Raw genomic sequence first — 20,468 nt, 5'->3', positions numbered from 1 at the left:
TGTGCAGCTAAAAAGAAGAGTAATTGTTCTTTTTTTTGCTGCAATATCCTTCCTTTGTCACACTTCAAATAAATTGAACTAACTAAAGAAAGAGAGAACGAAAGTGAGAGAAAGGTGGTGAGAGTTCAAGGTATGTGTCTGCTTATTTGACATTGTTTGCTCCCTATTTAAATTGACAAAGCAACATCTCAGCAGCCACATGAAGCAGAATAACCCATCGGAGAAGCTATTTTCCGAGGAGATTTGCGGTGCGCCAGCCTTTCATTGCTGCATCTCAGAAGTTTTGCTCCTGGGTCTCTGCTCCCCTTCTGCTTCCAAATTGAGTTTTTCTCCCATAGGCCCCTCAGCTGAGCTGTCCAGCGCCAATCAGAGCTGACTGCTAACCATATCCTGATGTTCATGCTCCCATAATTCCACTGGCTTCCCATCAGTACGGATGGCGCAACGAGAAATAGAAGTAGGGCGGCCCACAAATAAAGATTTTTCTAGTCGACTAGTAGTCGTTCATTTAAGCCATTAGTCGACTAATAGCACGTTTATATTCATTTAATTACTTAAATATACTGGGGGGAATACTAAACCACAATGAGCTTTTAATAGCCTATATATAGGCGTAATATATAGCAAACTGCATGCTCAAGTACATGCATGCTGTTTACTTGCTGTAAAGCACTAGCAAAAGTAATTAAGAATGTGTTGGAAAAAAATAGCAAGAGACATTAAAGCTGCAGTCCATAACTTTTCAAGGCATATTTGAGGTCAGTGGATAATGTTTGGATTTCCTGCCCAACATACTGTAATTCCCACAAGGTCCCGCCATTAACGATTTGTCCCTCATGGACTGCGTGACTTCGCCACTTCCTGTGGACTAACCGACTAATACAATTTAGGTCATAAGCACTTTTGGTATTGTGGACTTACAATGGCTGCTGCTTGTGCATGTCCGTTAAAGGAACACTCCACTTTTTTTGAAAATAGGCTCATTTTCCAACTCTCCTAGAGTTAAACAGTGAGTTTTACCATTTTCGAATCCATTCAGCCGATCTCTAGGTCTGGCGGTAGAACTTTTAGCATAGCTTAGCATAGATCATTGAATCAACAGGTGGGACCCAAGTGGGCAACATGGACAATACCCATCTCGGTCCCAGGTTTAACCCAGACAACATTTATATGTGAAGCCCATGTGGTTATGAAAAGGGCTGAAAAATGGGCACAGTATGGGATTGTCCACGGGTTCCATATTGGCCCCATGTTAATTGCCCAGATGGATTTCATATAGGATGGCACTTGCCCCTAGGTGGGACCCAAGAAGGCAACATGCACAAGACCCATCTCGGTCCCAGGTTTAACCCAGACAATATTTATATGTGAAGCCCATGTGGTTATGAAATGGGCTGAAAAATGGGCTCTATGTGGGATTGTCCATGGGTTACAAAATGGCCCCATGTTAATTGCCCAGATGGATTTCATATAGGATTGCACTTGCCACTAGGTGGGACACAAGTGGGCAACATGCACAGGACCCATCTCTGTCCTAGGTTTAACCCAGACAACATTTATATGTGGGGCCCATGTGGTTATGAAAAGGGCTTGAAAAATGGGCTCAATATGGGATTGTCCACGGGTTCCATAATGGCCCCATGTTAATTGCCCAGACGGATTTCATATAGGATGGCACTTTCCACTAGGTGGGACCCAAGTCGGCAACATCTACAAGACCCATCTTGGTCCCAGCTTCCAGACGATATTCATATGTGGGGCCCATGTGGTTATGAAATGGGTTGAAAAATGGGCTCTATGTGGGATTGTTCGCGGGTTACATAATGGCCCCATGTTAATTGCCCAGACGGATTTCATATAGGATGGCACTTTCCACTAGGTAGGACCCAAGTCGGCAACATCTACAAGACCCATCTCGGTCCCAGCTTCCAGACAATATTTATATGCGGGGTCCATGTGGTTATGAAATGGGTTGAAAAATGGGCTCTATGTGGGATTGTTCGCGGGTTACATAATGGCCCCATGTTAATTGCCCAGATGGATTTCATATAGGATTGCACTTGCCACTAGGTGGGACCCAAGTCGGCAACATGCACAAGACCCATCTCGTTCCAGGTTTAACCCAGACAACATTTATATGTGGGGCCCATGTGGGTATGAAATGGGCTGAAAAATGGGCTCAATATGGGATTGTCCACGGGTTCCATATTGGCCCCATGTTAATTGCCCAGATGGATTTCATATAGGATGGCACTTGCCACTAGGTGGGACCCAAGTCGGCAACATGCACAAGACCCATCTCGGTCCCAGCTTCCAGACAATATTTATATGTGGGGCCCATGTGGGTATGAAATGGGCAGGAAAATGGGCTCTATGTGGGATTGTCCACGGGTTCCATAATGGCCCTATGTCAATTGCCCACATGGATTTCATATAGGTTGGCACTAGTCAACAGGGCAGCATGCGCAAGACCAATCTCGGTCCCAGCCGGTTGATGCATTTAATTTCACTGTACAAAAATGTACAAATTGTACAAAATTTGGCCCATTCACCATAGTCTCACAAAATCCTGTGGGAAACACTGTTTACTGCTCCCCATTCCTACCCTTCCCTAATTCCAATCATAATACCATAACCCATAATAATTCAAATCATACCGTCAAAACCCTCCCCTTGTTCCAATCATAATATTATTAGCTCTTCCCCTCATTCCAATCATGACTCCTCCCTTCATTCACAAGAGGTACTCACACATACAATCCACCCTCAGTGGCTGAGAAAACAGTGTCTTGGATTATCATAAACAGTTATGCAGAGAGGAAATCCCGTGTCAAAGCTCATGCAGAGGTGTCTATCGCCAGCCTGCTGTTACTGCTAGTTTCACGCTTAAAATGTGTCTGCACACCAGGGAGAAGAAGATAGGATGAGAAAGAGAGTGAGGGTTGTGCTGGGATTGCAGTGTAAAGACCTACGGTCACTATTCTCACACACACGCTCAGGAACCCAGTGGAGGCTGGGACGAGGCTTTATATCATATGTGTGATGAAATTCCCCATTTCCACTGCACATGAAGGTGAAATTGAAGAGACCTAAAGCTTTTGTGTTCAGTAATGCATCAGTCAACTTCACAACCTGCTGCCAGATGCATCTCTCTCTGCTGTTTCACACCACAAAGAACCTCTACTCCCCAATCTGAACACCAGCCTGGGTTCAAACCTAGTTAGACACCTTTAATTTCTTCCCTGACACATCGTCAATATTCTTTCTTCCCTTAATTCGGCTCTCTCCCTCTCCTCCAGTGCCGAGTTTGTTCTGTTCTACTCAATTACCCTGTTCAGCTCGCTCCAGTCGAGGTAGAGCGTTAGCCGAAATGATGATGCATTTAAGTCACACGCAGTCCAATTCCTCCAATTAGCAACACACACATGTAAACACTGCAAACATGCTGTCAAATGAACTACAATCACCCAGAGGAACATTTTAATCCTCTGAGGAGACTTAATGGAGTTATCAGGTGCGCTGCATATTAGTATCAAAAATGCTTTGGAGGAATAAAAAAGTAATCTGAAAAAAGTAATATGATTACGTAAGTCACGTTTAGGGCTGTCAAGATATTAGATTTTTCACACCATGGTTATTGTGGCCAAAATAATTCACAATATCGATATATCGTGAAATCTATAACCTTGGGGGAAAAAGTTATCAAATTAATTTTTACTTTGTTTATTTATTTCGTTTTTCTTTTTTTTACCCAACGAACATAATTGGATACTGATAAACACGGCATCTTTTTTTAAGCTCCCTATTAAATGACAAGAGAGAAAATAAAAAAGTTCAACAGTATGATGAATAAATGCTACAAACAGGATTGGCCATGACTAGATTGCAAATACAAAAATAGACATTATGTAAATAGACATTCATCAATTAAAAGAAACTATGAGATGTGCTACACTGGTGGAAACAACACGAGACTATACCGCGACCGTCGACTGGCTCTGACTGGTGTTTAGAGTCTCCGCCAGACACAGCAGTGAGTGTTCCTTCAGCACAGCTGCAAGAGTTACGGCCTTTTTAAACCTGTTCACTTCATTCGTTTTCTCTGATCAGATATCTATAATATTGTGAAGAGATCAGGAGTAAATGTCTTCCGAAATTATTTCGAGGCGGATTTAAATCCGATCACTCAAACAAATAAATTCAGAAGGTGATCTGGGACGCATTTCAGACGAAACTGTGTGAGTGCATCTGGTTGTTTAAACCACATATAAACATTTTACTCCTGGCAAATTGTTAAAAATAAACGCGTGAGTGTGTTATAGGCTAGGCTATATATAAAATAGTCGGCGCTACTGCAACACGCATCACCTCAAATGAGTAGCCTATCACTAAAGCATTAAACCAACACGCAAACAGCCAGTGAAACTGAAAGTAGCCCAAGTCTCAAAAACAATCATCTTCATTAAAACTAATGGGACTAAATGCCCTTACCAGTGCTTAGGTCGCTCTTTCTCCTATTGCGGCCTTTGATCTTGAAATTAGCTGATGATAAATAAATACAGCTCAATCTTTTGCTTTTGTTGACGTGAACTGAATTTGTAGGCTATAGCCTATAGCGCGGCAATTGAAGATCGGATTTATATTCATTTTGTGGAGAGGTGTAAAGTAAGACAACCTGCATGTTTTTATTTTGTTTATTAGTTTAGATTGTATAGCCCGTTTTGTTCGTGAGCGCCGTTGCGAGCAGCATCAGCCTGCCTCAGCTTGTCAAAAATGCATTTTTGCTGTGGTGGTGATAGTAAACATTTAAAATAACATTGTGATATGCTTAAAGTGTTTTATATCTATGGATTGTATTATTGGCAAGACAAGTCAAGTGTTGATTTAAGAGGCTAAATTGATTAAACGTGGTTAACTCACTGCCGGCCGCTTGGTCGTTAGGCCTACTTTAAAGAACAAAACTTTAATTTAACAAACAAAAATTGATCAAACATTTTTTCTAAATGAACTTTATAAAGAAACAAAACGAATATAACTACCTTGACATTAAAAACAAAGTTGAACTATTTTTATGGCTGAAACAATGTGTAATAGGGAGGGAGAAAAAAAAAACACGGCTCCAGTCGACTTGAGTATTTACGTGTCCTGCTATCATAAGAGTCAAATTAATTTTAAATGTTGTGGTTATCGCCAATACCGGTATATTGCCACACCCTAAATTAACATGATGTTGATATTTTGTGCTTTGAATATCACGGTTATTGCCAATACCGGTATATTGTGACACGCCTAGTCAGGTTCCCTTTCGAAAGGGAACTCGCGCTGCGTCAGCTGACGCTACGGGGAACGCCTCCAGCGTGAGAGGTGCCTGAAATCACAATTACAAAACGTCAATCCTATTGACCGGCGACAGCCCATGACGTCATCAAGGTGCAACCAGGAAGTATAAAAGGGCGCCTTGCCAACATGACCGCATCTTTTCGTCTTCAGGGACTGTTTTGCCTATCTCACGTAAAGCGTCAAAGAAAGTTTTGCAAACGAGAGAATGAAGTGTGCTCAGAAGCAACGCCACTTCCGCAGATGTGTGGACCTGTGTACCAGGTATCTTACACCTGAGGATACACACACACTCTGTGTGTACTGTCTGGGTGAGGAGCATGCACGGGAAGTTCTCGAGGGAGCTTCCTGTGCAAACTGCGAGCGTTTTCCCCTGAAGACGCTCCGCTCTCGTCTGGCTCTCTTCTCGAGGGGAGAGAATTCAGCATCTGGGGACGGCCCCGCTCGAGCTGAGGCTGAGCGGCGTCTGAAGTCCTGGGGTTCCCAGATGGATCTGGCTCGTCGTCTGGAGACTGGTGTGGTGCTCGCAGATGACGATCCAGATCACGAGGGGCAGACATCGGAGGAGGAGCGGGATTTGAGCTCCTCCTCCTCGTCTGCGGCTCTTCCAACAGAGCAAAGGATGGATGAAGAGGTTGGTGAGTCAGCTGAGGCTGAAACCTCGCATCCATCCTGTCCCATGTACGGGGAGCTGGTGGAGGTCATGGAGCGCGCTACAGGTAGACTGCAGCTGCCGTGGCAGCGCGAGGAGAGAGGTCGTGCGTCCAAATCATTTGGATGACCGGTTTCTCTCCGCTCATGACCGCCCAGCTCCCGGGAGTCTTCCATTTCTTCCGGATCTCCATCAACAGATCTCGAAGGGATGGAAGAAGCCGTATTCAGCTCGCATCCATCGGCATCAGCGAGCTAACTTCGCTGATGTCGAGGGATTGGCTGAGGCTGGATATGTGTCGTTGCCGCCCGTGGACGAGATGTTTGCGAAATATCTCGCCTCTGGGCGGCCATCGACACTGAGGTCTCCCACCCTGCCGACCAAACCACTTAGGACAACATCACGGTTGAACGGCATGGCGTACATGTCAGCGGGTCACGCTGGGGCTGCTTTACACACCATGGCGGTGTTACAAGCCTACCAGGCGGACCTGCTGAGGGACCTCGATCAGGGGGAGGGACTAACCCCTGATGCGGTGACCGAGTTGCGCCGGACCACGGATCTCGCTCTCCGGGCTGCCAAACAAACTGCGTTTGCCATCGGTCGTTCGATGGCGGCGATGGTAGCCACGGAGAGACATCTGTGGTTGAACCTGGCGGACATCGGGGAGAAAGAGAAGTCCTTTCTCCTGGATGCCCCGATTTCGCCCTCTGAACTTTTCGGCACTTCCGTGGAGGCGGTGGTCGGAAAGTTCAGGGAGGCGAAGGCGTGCTCGGCGGCATTTAGAACATGCATCCCGCTGAGGTCCGGGACCGCGCCCAGGCAGCCGGGTGTCCCTGGCCCGTCACGGTCTGAGGACTGGAGACGGGACCAGCGAACCAGCGTCGCCTCTCGAGCGCCCCCTCCGTGGAGGACTGGTGTGCAGAGAAGGCGGGACACCCGCAACAAGAAGAGGAAGGTAACCGGAACCAGCGTAGGCAGCGGACTCCGCCTCCCAGGGCGCGCAGATGAGCGCTGCCTTTTCCCTTCCTCCTGTGAAATTCCCCTGGGCGCTTTACATCAGGCCGGTGGGCCAATGATGAGCAGAAAATGTAAGATTCTGACGGCCCGCCTGGTTTGTTTGGTGAAAGCGCCCCCCTCAGGATGGTGGTCGTATACTAGCTTGATGGCTGGTTTGAAGCGCCGGGAAGAGCGAGTGGTGAGTCCCCCTCGAAAAGGGTGAAACATTTTCTACTAATGTTTTCAGGACTCTGTTTTTCGCTCTCCTGAGAGGGCTCGGGAGATTATGGAACATCGCTGGACATCGCAGGGTTTGTCGCCCTAGGCCTGTCTTTAAGTATAAGAACAGTGCATGTTTTTCTGCATCCTTGATTCAGCCTCCTCTTATTACAGAGTAGTCCGGCCAAGGCCCGCCCCCTTCTCTGCGTTCTGGGGTTATTTAGTAATGCAGTGTAGGTGTTGCAGCAGGGATAGCGACCTTGCCAGTGGTCGTGGGGCCGGGCTGAGCGTCTTTCGCTGTGTGCGTCCAAGACTTTAGTTTTGCTGTGCCCCGCCTTTCAGAGCTGATGTGGCCACCACCTTCTGGTGGCCCCCGGCCTCATCCTGGAGGATGGTACGGCCGGTGGGTTACATTTTTTGTATGATGTGTTTACCCTCTGCTCTATGTCCTCTGCTCCACCTTCTTTAGGGCTCGGGTCGAGCTGAACATCGCAACCTTCTGCAAAAAGTGGCGGTTTGATCGAATGCTCCCCTGAGGCCCGAGCATTACCAATGGCTGACGTCCTTGCACGAACGGCAGACCGCTGTATGAGAAAGTAAGGCAGCTGCCCTGAAGCAGGTGACGTAAGTTGTACTCCCCTCGCTTTAGAGGGTTCCTAAGCATTTGTTTGCTGAGTACACTGCTGTTGGCAATGTGATTAGGTTCATGTCTGTAGGCACTGCCCTGTGAGACTGCGCTATCGCGGAGGCCCTTTAGCCTCTGGGATGGACCCAGCCCCAGGTGCGGGCATATGAAGGCCAGCTCGTTGTGAGTAGCCAGCTTGGGCAGTCTGGGCAGCGGACTCCAGGACAAGGGAGTCTCGACGTCGTGGCCCATAGGTGGGCCCCCGAGGATTCTTTCCGTCGACGTCAACTTCAGCAGAAACCTCGTCAACCAGTAGGCCCTCTTTGGCCTCCTTGGGGATGAGTCCCCAGGTGATAACTGGATGTCCAGTTCTTCGTCAGCAGCAGACAGCTACCGTCAGCCCGGGTGCAGCAGCCAGCCTTCTTCTATCCGTGGCAGGGTTCATAGAACCTGCAGGCCTCCTATTTGGAGGTAGGCCCTGCCAGGCCTCCCTGAGGGGTAGGCTCCCGTTTTTGGGTTACCTTGGCTCAGATGGTAGGCCCCATCAGGCCTCCCTGAGAGCCTGCTGTGAGTAGCAGGCCTTGCCTGGTCTCCCCCGAGGGGGTATTCCTGAGCTTTAGTCCCTCGACGGCTGGCACGAGCTGCTAGTAGGTGGTAGGCGCTACCAAGCCTCCCTAAGGGCCTGCTGTGGGGTAAGCAGGCTCACTGGACCTCCTCTGAGGGGTTGGTCCAGGGCCTCAGTCACTGGATGGCTAGCACGAGCTGCTAGTAGGTAGTAGGCCTCACCCGGCCTCCCTGAGGGCGAGTTCCCGGTTCCCAGTCTCTGTGGCGGTGAGCATGTAGTGCTAGCAGGTAGTAGGCCTCACTAGGCCTCCCTGGAGGACTAGCACGTTCTGCTATCAGGTGGTAGGCGGCGAGCCTCCCTGAGATCGTTCCCCGGTCCCCAGTTTTGGTACCTCATGGTAGCACGGGTTGCTAACAGGTAGCAAGCGGCACGGGCTTCCCTGGGGGATTCGCTATTGGATTGTAGGCCTCACCTGGCCTCCTCTAAGGGCATGTTCCGGTTTCGCAGTTACTAGATGAGTCTAGTCACTGTGGAAAAGCTATCTAGCGCACCTATTGTCAGGTGGCAGGCCTAACTAAGCCTCCCTGAAGGAACGCCCAACGACTAAACAGGTGGTAGGCCTCACTAGGCCTCCCTGACGGAGCGAGTCCCTGTTCTCCCAGCTACCTCGAGGGCTAGCTCGACTGCGGTCAGGTGGTAGGCCTGCTAGGCCTCCCTGAGGGCGAGCTCCGTGGTTTGGACACGCGAGCAGTCGGCACAGGTTACCAGGTGGAGGCCCCTTCTGGCCTCCCTGGGGGACGAGTTCCCTAGGAGGGAACACATAACTGGCTTTACGCTGACAGCTGGTGGTCACCTGCTATCAGGCGCCGGTTTCTAGCCGGTAGCACCTGAAGTTCATACCCTAGCATGACGAGACGACGCTGCTACTATGCGGTCCCTACAGGAAGGGACTCTCATAGATCGCCTACAGCATGGTTACCTACCAGGCAGGCTTGGGAGCTCCTCTCAAGTGAGAGTCTTCTGTGAGCTGATAGCCGCTTGGCACTGATCCGTCGGTTGTAGGCCCATCGAGGCCTCCCAGCAAGGATCAGCCTGTAGGCCTGTTCGGCCTCCTGAGCACGTTTTAAAATAAGTGCTTGGTAGATCCTAGGATCGAGTGGCTAAACTCCCCTCGCTAGCAAGGGTTAGAAAGCACTTCGCTGAGCGCTGCTCTCCAGGATAACTCGTCTCTGAGGTCCGGCTGGTGGAGGACACTGCCTTTTTGCAGTACCCTAGCAGGATGTCTCTCCGGAGGCAAGTACCAGAGGCTCTGTACTTAAGCAGACAGGGGTTGGCCGAACTGACGTGTCCCACATAGAGGTCGCTAGGTCAGGCCTCCCTGGTGGCATTCGGTGAATTCTTCCCGAATAGTGACTGGCGCGGGTTCCCTCGGGTCCCCCTGCCACGTTCCCTTAAAGGAACCCCCTTCTGTCGAACGGGCTGGTTCCAGGCCTTCGAGCGGCCAGGGTAGGACTTCATGTAGTATGCAAAGTTTCCTTCTCAGGTTTATAGCTTGGGCTTTGACCGTAGGGAGCGCTGTCACTGACAGCCTAATGTGACCAGAAGGGGAGTGGTTCAGGCTTTTCAGTTGAATTTGCTTGTCCTGACAGTTGTCACTGCCATTGGGCATGCACTCCTTTCGGGATGGCGGCGTTGGTATATCGTTCCCCGTAGCATCAGCTGACGCAGCGTCTCGTTCCCTGTTCTCAGGGAACACAGGTTACATACGTAACCAGAGACGTTACTTGTATGCGAAAACCACAACACTGGTCTTCAGTGTCACATGATCCTTCAGAAATCATTCTAATATGCTGATTTTCTAGCCTAGAAATCTAGGCGCGAAGCAGCCAGGGTAGTCTAGCAACTCTCCGTTGGCTTGCGAGCTGGAAAAACCAAACTCTGGTCAGGCCAATCACATCGTGTATAGAGTCGGTGGGTGGGCTTAACATAATGATGGCAAATGACGGCAGACGGCTTGTAAACAAAGAAGCTGGCGAACAGCGGTCTTTCGAATCGGCTTTGGCCGCAACTCTGGAAGACTTGGAGTTAAGCTTTTCTTTGAGAAAAGAACAAAGAACGGCACTGAAGTCATCCTTGAGAAAGGAAGAAGTGTTCGGAGTTTTGCCGACCAGTTACGGCGAAAGTTTAATCTATCAACTAGCTCCGCTTCACCTTCTTTGTTGCTCTGGTTGGTTGTAGCGCAATCCTATTGCGTGCAGAGGGAATTTGAAAGACAACCGTATATCCCGCCCCTCGGATTGAGCCCTGCCACTGGTGAGTTCCCAGACCCAACATCTTAATGTGGGTCTGGCTTGTCAGGCTAAAAATAAATAAAAATAAAATGAAATAATAAATAAATAAATAACACAATAAGCAGATCCCTGATCCCAGATGATTGACAAAGTGAGAGTGTTTCCTCAGGATGGGCCCTCATTGACTTGACATTCATAAGAGCCTTGCTCTCTCTCTCACACACTCTCGTGTGGTTTAACAGATGGTGGGGTTAAATCTGAATGATGTACTACATGTCCCAGGTGATCTCTGTGTTTCCTCGTTCTCTCGTCTTGTTTTCACAGCTGGTAAATCAGCATTGGGGCGCCTGTGACGAGTCTCGCTGGTCTAATCTACTGTGAGAGGCTTATCACTAATCACTAATTACTGCTTCATTCCCTCGCACTCAAAGAGAAAGAGTTTGGAAGAGGTTTGGAGGGCAGAAAGGTGAATAAACATCACACAGCGCTATTTGTGTTTTCCATACATGGGTTACAACGTTTACTTAAAGAAACAGTTCAGCCAAAAATAGATATAGAAAACACGCATGTTGAGCATGTTTTAAATGCTCATTCCAGACTGTCAATGAGCTTGTTCATTCAAGATGAGACTAAAATGAAATCAATTTGTACAGTCTGAAAATAGACCCAGCTGAAAAACCACAGGTCTTTGTCATCTATTGAGCCTCCTGCATCAATTCAACGCTGGATTTCTAGAGCATTCAATGTGCATTTATTATAGCTACCATGTTTTGTACACACTATAAGCCATGTGCAAATATGTACGTGTGCGCCCTATTTTATGCTCTCCGCATACAAATGGGAAAATGTCTATTCAAACAAGCCACGGGCAAAATCATGGTTTGCATATGTTTGTGGACTTTGCGACAGAATCGCTGTGTTCTTTTCTCAGATGTAAATGAATCTATTTTTAGGTTGTGACAGTCTTCCTGTCTTGCTAACAGAACTTAACAGAACCAAAGGTCCACAGAGACGGAAACAGAGACGAGAACGAAGACACCAAACCTCTAAAATAGAGCCGAAACAAGTTAAAAATATCAGCGCGTCTGTCTGAAGAAGCTCAGTGAAAAAGTGGGACAGAGGACAGAACGTGCGAGTAAAGGAACAGAGAGGAAGACAGGTGTGGAAGAGAGAGAGAGAGAGAAACCTGCCGAGTCTTTGAACGGAGGAGTAATCAATCGTGATAATCGCGACCTGCAGAGCTCAACTATGTAATGTTCCTCTTCATCAGGTGTGGAACGGCTTTTTTTTTCTGTATTTACAGGATCAAACGAACCGGAAAAACACAGTAACAGACTTAAGATCTAGATTTCTAGAGTTTTCCACTGATAAAAGAGCCTGTCATTATGGAGAACTAGAAGAATTAAGTGTTAAATGATTCATTTAAAAAGTTCCTCTTTTCTTTTATTTACAGTGTAATGTTACATTTGTATTAACTACTGTGTACTTTAGGGTGAGTTGCATGTAATTATGCAACATTTATGGTAATTACTAGGGGTGTGACCAAACACTTATCTCACAAGACGAGACGAGACACGAGACAAGATTTTTACATAGTATTTTTAAGAAATCCTCAATGACAAAATACATGACTAGAAAAATAATTTGCAGGTGCATTTGACTTGTTTTAACTCATCATCTTGTATGAATGTCATTTCAGTTTTACTTTCTGAGTATGAATTATCATATGCAGTAAAAGACAACAAGCAATATAAAGGTTTTGCCAAAAACTCAACTGACTGGCTTCTTTCCTGTATTCCAGTGACTGTCTCTTCAGACCTTAGAACTGCACATGACCTCCTTACTGAACGCCTTTCCACAAAATGATCATAGATTTTAAGTGCAAACAATAACTATAATACCATAATCAAAGTACTCAATATTCAAAGTGCAAATAGAGACCACATTTTTCTTCAAGCATGATACAGAGCTAAGAGATGGTTACAACGAGATAGCTTATATATTGGGAGATATTTGCGTGCCTCAGGGAGCCGCTTTCAAACAGCGGTAACGTATTGAAAACGCGTTTGAATGCGCACTCCCGTTTGCTTTTATTATCAATTTCATGATCATGCATACTCTGTGAATAGGGAGTGGTGGTGCTGAATAGACCCAGCATGTTCCGATACCCTTTTTCCCTTCCCGATACCGATTCCGATGCCTGGGCTCAGGGTATCGGCCGATTCCGAGTACTGATCCGATACCTAGGTGTGTATCTGTATACAGCTGTATATACTACTGTATAAATTGCTAGAATTATTTTATGGTGTGCTTCAGACTTATCCCTTAATAAAACAAGAACAAATACATACAGTGAACTACTGTATTTATTACAGTATTTGTATTATCTGACATGCATTTGACAGTAACATAATTTATTTTTCTTAAGCGAAAAAGAACTTCAAATGCAGCCACAAATCTAACATTGCAAACTGAAAAAGGTATTTTAGTTTTACAATATAACTGTATAAAAAACATTTCGACAAATAAATGTAAAAAACATAAAAAATTATATATTAATCAGAAAATATTCTAGGCATAATTATTATTATTAGTAGAGACGTATTATTATTACATAGAGACGTAGCAAAATCTACAGTAGGCTACAAGAGTAGCCTAATATATTCTGTCAATTTCAACGTTAAACCAAACTTTTACTTTGACAGGTTGCCGTGAAGACGTGAGTGTCTATGTTCATGATATGACAGTTTTCTCAAATTAAACGGTACATTCTCATGAAGTGACGGTTTATGCGTTCGTGTCCTCATATAGTGACCATAGACGGTAAAAAAAAAAAAAAAAATGGACGTAGGAAAACTGGGGAGGTTGCCGCTTGATAGTGACACACGGCAGAGACTACAAAGACAGCGAAAGATTGTCACGCACCTGTGTGTGCACGCGCACCCGCCATCCACACAGAGACGCAGAACATGCAGGAGTAATATTTAAATAGTATTTTGCAGTTTAATATTCACAGATACTAGTATATATTCGGCTACAGTGTGGAGCCATGCGCTTAGATAAACACGGAAGCGACTGAACGCAGCTGCGGGTACCGAATATACTCGGGAGTCGTACTACCGGTGCTACAGAAATGCTGGTATCGTCACATTTTTCAAATTTCAGTACTGACTTGGTACCGAAGTACCGGTACTTGTGACATCCCTAGACGCCGTTTTACTGGCTGGTTGTCCAGTCTGAAATACTGCTAAACAGCGGACATACTGCTAACGCGTTTTAATTTATTCTACGCGAAGAAGAACCGTGCAGCAGTTAGGCAAAGCTAGCGGTCATAAATAACTAGGTCTTGTTTAAGAAAATGGTATCGGATCGGTACATGGGTTCACATACTCGCCGATACCGATGCCAGAATTTGTTGTGGTATCGGTGATATTTCCGATACTAGTATCAGAATCGGAACAACTCTAGTGCTGAACGCGCATTTAAAAATATAAGTCTGATGCCTTTGCTGCGCAACCAATCCTCCGCCACGGTCCAGTCCACTAACACACATCCGTAACACGCTCAATGCGAGCGCTTCACTACTAACACGTAACACACTCATAACACACTCATGTTACGTTAAGTGATCAGTGTTGCGCACTATGTACGACTAGAACAGCTCGTGTTGGATGAGCTGATGGAATTGAAGCGACTGTTATCCACCTGAATTAAATTGTTTTTATTTCTATAAAAAGCAAAACTAGAGTTGAGGGGTAATGCAAACGTAGCGTTGGCATATTCTATCCTAACTTCACCCTCACACTCCGTCATGGTCATGACAATATGACACGAGACAGCTTTTCACCTCGACAAGAAATCTTGCCACAGTTTAGTCTCGCGAGATCTCGTGCCTAGTAATTACTATAGTAACTAGTACTATTGTAACAAGGACACAATAAAATGAAGTAGTGTTGTCACGATGCATGATATCTTGAAAAATATTGATATTCAATACCATTTTTGATATGATACCACTGGGTGGGAAAGGCCATATACTGCCATATAGACATTTTTATTATTATGCCCTAATATTTTGATTTAAAAAAACGGTAAACGCTACTATTCATTTTAGAGAAGAGAGTGATTTTTTTGTCTTCTGTTCTTTGGTTGACATAACAGACAGCAGCAGGTTTATTAGGCTGCTGTCACTTTAAGAGCTTATGCACGGATCCAATATACTTTTACACGACACGCGTTTTTCTCAACTACATTCCAAAGCTGACTGTGTTTACCTGAATACTCGCAAGACGGGCATTTAAAATTGGTATCGTTGGTGAGTATTGGAATCTTTACAGTAATTTTCAGTATTGATACAAATCGGAATATCAATATTTTTGACACTAAAATAAAGAGTCACCATACATTTTATTTTATGTGTTTGAACGTGTATAAACATAAATTAAGTAATAAAAAAGCAAAAAACTATTTGTCAAAGTGATATTTTTAATTAATACATTTTTTTTTTTAATATTGGAAGAATGCAGAGCCCTTTAAGATCAGCAGAACCACCCAGAAGCCAGCCAGATCTACAATGAAGCGCAGCAGAAACCAACCAGATCCAAAACACACACACACACACAGATCCATAATAATACTAGTCACGATTATCAGCCTCCATGGGGCACTCCACCACAGACTGTTGTCACTCCCTCAAAGACTTCATCTCCCATAATCCTTTGCTCTGACTAATCATCCATGATTGTTTACAGCTGTGTCTCATTAGCTCATTACCTCAGCCTATATAAGCCTGGTTATCTCAGTCATTCACTGTGAAGTCTTGTTTAGTGTAACACTGCAATTTTCAGCGTTTCTCTGGTTTCATGTATCTCGGTTTTTGGACTCTCTGCCTGCATTCGAATGACTCGTTTGCCTTTGTTCCCAGCCTTGTGTGTTTGTTTGGACTGCCTGCCTGTGTTTTGACCTGTTGACCTGTTCATTACGTGGCTGGATTTTCCCTTTAATAAAAGCTGCATTTGGATCTTCAGCCTTTGTGTCTCGGAGCAGTTTGTTACAGCTAGAATCCTACCATATCCAAAACAACACCATAAAGAATCCACACAAATCCATAATCTTACTAAATTTCTATCAGATCCAAACCGGAGCCCTGACAGATCGACATCAATGCTCACATTAATTCACACGCTATCAACGTACAGATATCAGAAAAAAAGTTAATTTATGCTATATGCACTTTTAAGACCAATTCACACTGCGCCGAAGACGTCCTTCAACAGCAACAGACATTTGTCTGGATTTGTCGGATCAGTGTGCTACCCGTCACTTGTCTTCTCAGATTGAACGTGTTGAATCAGCGCGTGTCGGATCGTGGAATGTCTGAGATGTGACGTGACGTGAAATCTGGTGGTTTCCTATGTTGGTTAGCATCTGTCGCTACAGTGTGAACAGACCTTTACTTTTAGAAGAATTTAGAAGATCTGACTAGGTCTTTTTGAATGTAACATTTTATTTTATTAATTATTATGTGTATGAATACAAACTAGAAGTGTGCCATATTTAATCCAACTCAAAGTTGTTTGAACAAGTTGCCAAAATAGTGTACTCAAATTTCACTCAAATGATTCACTATATAAAAATTTAAATAAAAGCTGTGAGTTATCAATAGCAGATATTTGGTAGATTTTCAAACTTGCAAATAGGTGAATAAAAACACAATTAATGCCCAATGCTAATAATCTTAGGATGTGTTCACACTTGTAGTTAATTTTGCTTGTTTCATTTGGTCTGGACCAAAAAAATAAATTTGTTTTCCTGTTTCGCTTACCGTTCACATAGATATGTGATGGTATACAGTAATACGATTTATCACGATAATGAACATGCACGGTATTGTTATCGTGGGCACTTCAAAATACTGTGAATAATTATTTATTATGAATTATTCCGATTTTTAGAATGCATTTTCAGAATACTTTACCCATCAACCGTTTAAAATGAACAACACGTCAAATAGAAACGCGCACCGATGTAAACAAACCCAATGCGCATGAACAGCGCATGGCGGATTGAGTGAAGGAGATTTTATGCGCTGAATGAAAATGCACATTCGCTCTCTGACAGTAGATGGCGCTGATGGAACAGCAGAAATGCAGCCGTTTCCCAGGAAACCTCGTAAACAAAACAGACTCGCGCTACTAAACAGTATTTGAATGTTTCACACAGCCATTCAGATTTCTGTATTCGCAACAGTGCTCATCACATAACCAAATACTTAAAGACTTAAGGCTATTCGTTTCAAACTTAAAATGTTTTATATTTAAATTTGGTCGACATGTCCTAGATATTGTATGAATATGTTCTGATTTTTTCATTTTCAGTCCCATACTTTACAATAAGGCTCCATTATTTAACACTAGTTAACTCATTAGTTTACAAACTGACAATGAAAAATACTTCTAAAGCATGTATTAATCTTAGTTAAATGTACATTTCAGCATTTAATAACACATTATTAAAATCAAAAAGTTGTAACATTATTATTTAATTGGACCTGAGCTAACACTAACTAACAGTTGCTTTTTTTAACTAACGTTATCAAAGAATAATAACTTCTGTCAAAATGTAGCTATTCGCTCTGTTAATGTTAATGCATTCACTAGTGAGACCTTATTGTAAAGTGTTACCTATTGTTCTTTATAATTCTTTTGCACTTTAATCCGTTTTAAATATTTGTTGACTTTATACATTTTTGTATATTGCTTTATTGTATTTAAATGTTCAGTTATTTTTGTTATAACAAAGTTATTAAACCTGTTATAGTATGACAACATTTTTTTTTGCAACGTATTTCAATATCGTGATACCGTATACCTTGATAAAAGCACGAAAATTTGATACCGTCACATGCCTATGTTCACATTGGCATTTTTGACACCAAACCTAAAGATACCGAACCTAAAGGCACAGGGATACATTCACAACCTTATTGGTCATTTTAATTACATATATTTCGCTATGGAACTTACTGAACATCCAAAACAGTGCTGTGTTCTGGGCTAAATGCGCTACATATGAAGGTATTTTGACCAGCTGAGAACTCGTGAAGAGCTTATAACATACACAAATGAAGATCTTCTGCAAGGAGACACGGTTCTGACGCCTGTACCGAACTGTGATGGGAAACATCGCGACTATGACAAGAAAAAAAACATGTATGCTTGAGCATTCTGTCCTTTTTAGGGTTGCGTCTTGTGACGTCTTTGGTCCGCGTTACATTCATATTTCATTCGAACCGCACCAGAGTTTGTTTGGAAGTGGACCGAGACCCATCTTTTCAGCGGTCTCGGCCCGCACCAGGGTTCGGATGGCAGCATTCACACTTATTCAAATGAACCGCACTAACAATTGAGCATGCCAAGAGTGAACAAAGCCATAAAGTGGTCCAATACTTGCCTAGCTGCTATCACTAGAATTCAATGAAATGAAATGTTTGCAAACATCAATTATTCAATTCGGTTTATTTGTACTGCACATACCTTTCCAGCGCAGCTTACAAAGAACAGCAGCCTTACAAACCCCCTAGAGATCAAGCCAGAGGCGACAGTGGCGAAGAAAACCTCCCAATCAATCAATCAATCTCCTAAGAGGGAATTTCTAATCAGTTGCCGCTATAATTGCTCTTTTCCCCTCCAAATCTCAACTCTCAGAGTCTTGTCTCCTGAAGCAGCGCTAACCTTTGAAAAGCAGCAGTCTCTGAACTCACTGCACTGACATTTTCCAAAACAAACTGCTCTGCGGAGGCCTATAGCCGCTCTGACATTCAGTGTGTGTGTGTGTGTGTTATGTGGGCCATATGGCGCTCTATAGCACTCTGAAGAAGGTGACTGGCAGTTTAAATGCTGTCAGACACACTCAGGCACCCCTGAGCACTTCCACAGGGAGCTCGCGCGACCGCAACACGCCGAGTGCACACGTGTGGAGTATCCGGACCGCTCCACAAGAAGGTGACACACCTGGGAGAATCACACAGCAGAGGCTTTTTCGTAAAAGTCATAACATTTGACCTTTGACCCTTTTAATGCTCTTGTGAGATAAACCTGCCACCTCTGTGAGCATTTTATCTCTGAGCTCTCCTCTTCCTCTAATGCGCGTAACGGCGGCCTATTTCTAGCAACCTATTTCGAAATGCCATGATGACCGACACATCTGACAAATTTCAAGTCATGAAAAAAACGTTTGGACTTTTGCAGCATCAGCCTATTTCACGGCGCAGTTTCTCGGCCGTCACAGAGGAAAAAGCGGACATTAGGCCATGATATTTGAGATATACTGCCCCAACGAAAGCCAAATTTAGATTTTTAATAATTCATGCGCATCCATACTCTCGCAGTGACACACAAGGGAAATCCCAAGGAAAAGCATGCGTTACAATCAAACCATTTTACTTTTATCAACCATTTTTATTAATAAATATACAAATTAAAGGATATCGACCATTTTACTTTTACTAAAGAGGCAATAGTTTTTCAATTAGAATGTCTGTATATATATATATTTTTATTTTTGCAAAGCCCTTTAAAGGCTCTTTATTATTATTGTTAACTTAAACAAAATAACAAAAAATATAAATATAAACTTAAAATGAAAAACTATAATATAATATCAATTCAAATATATTACAATTAATTTAAAAATAATACAAATTTAATGAAACCTAGTATAGAGAATTTAATTATAAAATCCCACATTATTGTCATCATCTAGCCCAATATTGTAATACATACATTAATATATATATATCCCTTTAAGGGTTCATTATTGTTAATGTTAACTTAAACAAAAAAACTATTAAAATATTTTTATTTATTTAAAAAAAGCTAAAATAAAGCGTTTGAAAATAAAAGATAAACTTAAAATGAAAAACTCACACTTTAAAACATAAATGAAAATGAGAAATGTCACCTTGGCAACTAAGTGAAATTAAATAAATGTTAAACTATCATAATATAAAGATAATACTATAACATTGCTTAAGTCAGATTGTTTATGAAAGTACATCACATGATTTCAGATGTAATTCATGTCTGTAGCTCAAATGGTGCTGGAGGAGCTACGTTTACCAAAGGTTAAGCATTTGTTCCATAGTTATGATCCCCTCAACCAGCAGCATCAATGAATCATTCTACCAGGGTTGAGTCAATAATAACAATTATAGATCATTATATACACCTATAGATTAAAATTCACAGACTTCTTATTCACTAAGATTAGCCTTAAATGAGTATGTTCCTAACACTGATCTGAGACCTGGCCTGTGTCTTTGATATAGTTTTAAGTATACACAGGGTAAACCACCTCTGGTCGCTGTATATTCTATGATTAAAAGAAATGCTGGTTTACATATCCCTGGATTACATATTACAAGATCAAAGACGCAGCAGGACGAGGTATGGGGAAATCTACCATAGCTCAGTAACGCTCAGACGATGTTTTATGAATCAAAGAACACAGAAACCTGCAGTATAATGAAGTGCACGTAGGCTTGTCAAAAGACTCCTCATTAATTAGTAAAAATGAATCCGTTTAACTGTCGTTTGAGCTCCTGAAAAAGCGTTTGAGCTGGGGAAGAAGCCGTGGACTGATATAGATACAGAACAGTGCTGGTGAGAGTGGGATGAACTCCAGCTGAAGATTAATGTGACATGTCATCAATGACATAAATCCAGCATCATGTCTTTTTCGCTCTGTTTATGGGTCAATTCAAGTGCCAATTCTTATTTT

General features: G+C 43.6%; 1 protein-coding gene across 1 annotated transcript in view; it reads right to left on the bottom strand.

The window, feature by feature from the left end:
* The window catches only part of khdrbs3 (KH domain containing, RNA binding, signal transduction associated 3), a 205,320-nt gene that overhangs the window by 8,956 nt on the left and 175,896 nt on the right, over positions 1-20,468 (bottom strand). The window lies entirely within an intron of this gene.

Source organism: Gobio gobio (assembly GCF_949357685.1).
Source record: "Gobio gobio genome assembly, chromosome: 11".
NCBI lineage: Eukaryota > Metazoa > Chordata > Actinopteri > Cypriniformes > Gobionidae > Gobio > Gobio gobio.
Note: the sequence above shows the minus strand (reverse complement) of the source record. Positions and strands in the feature narration are given on the sequence as shown.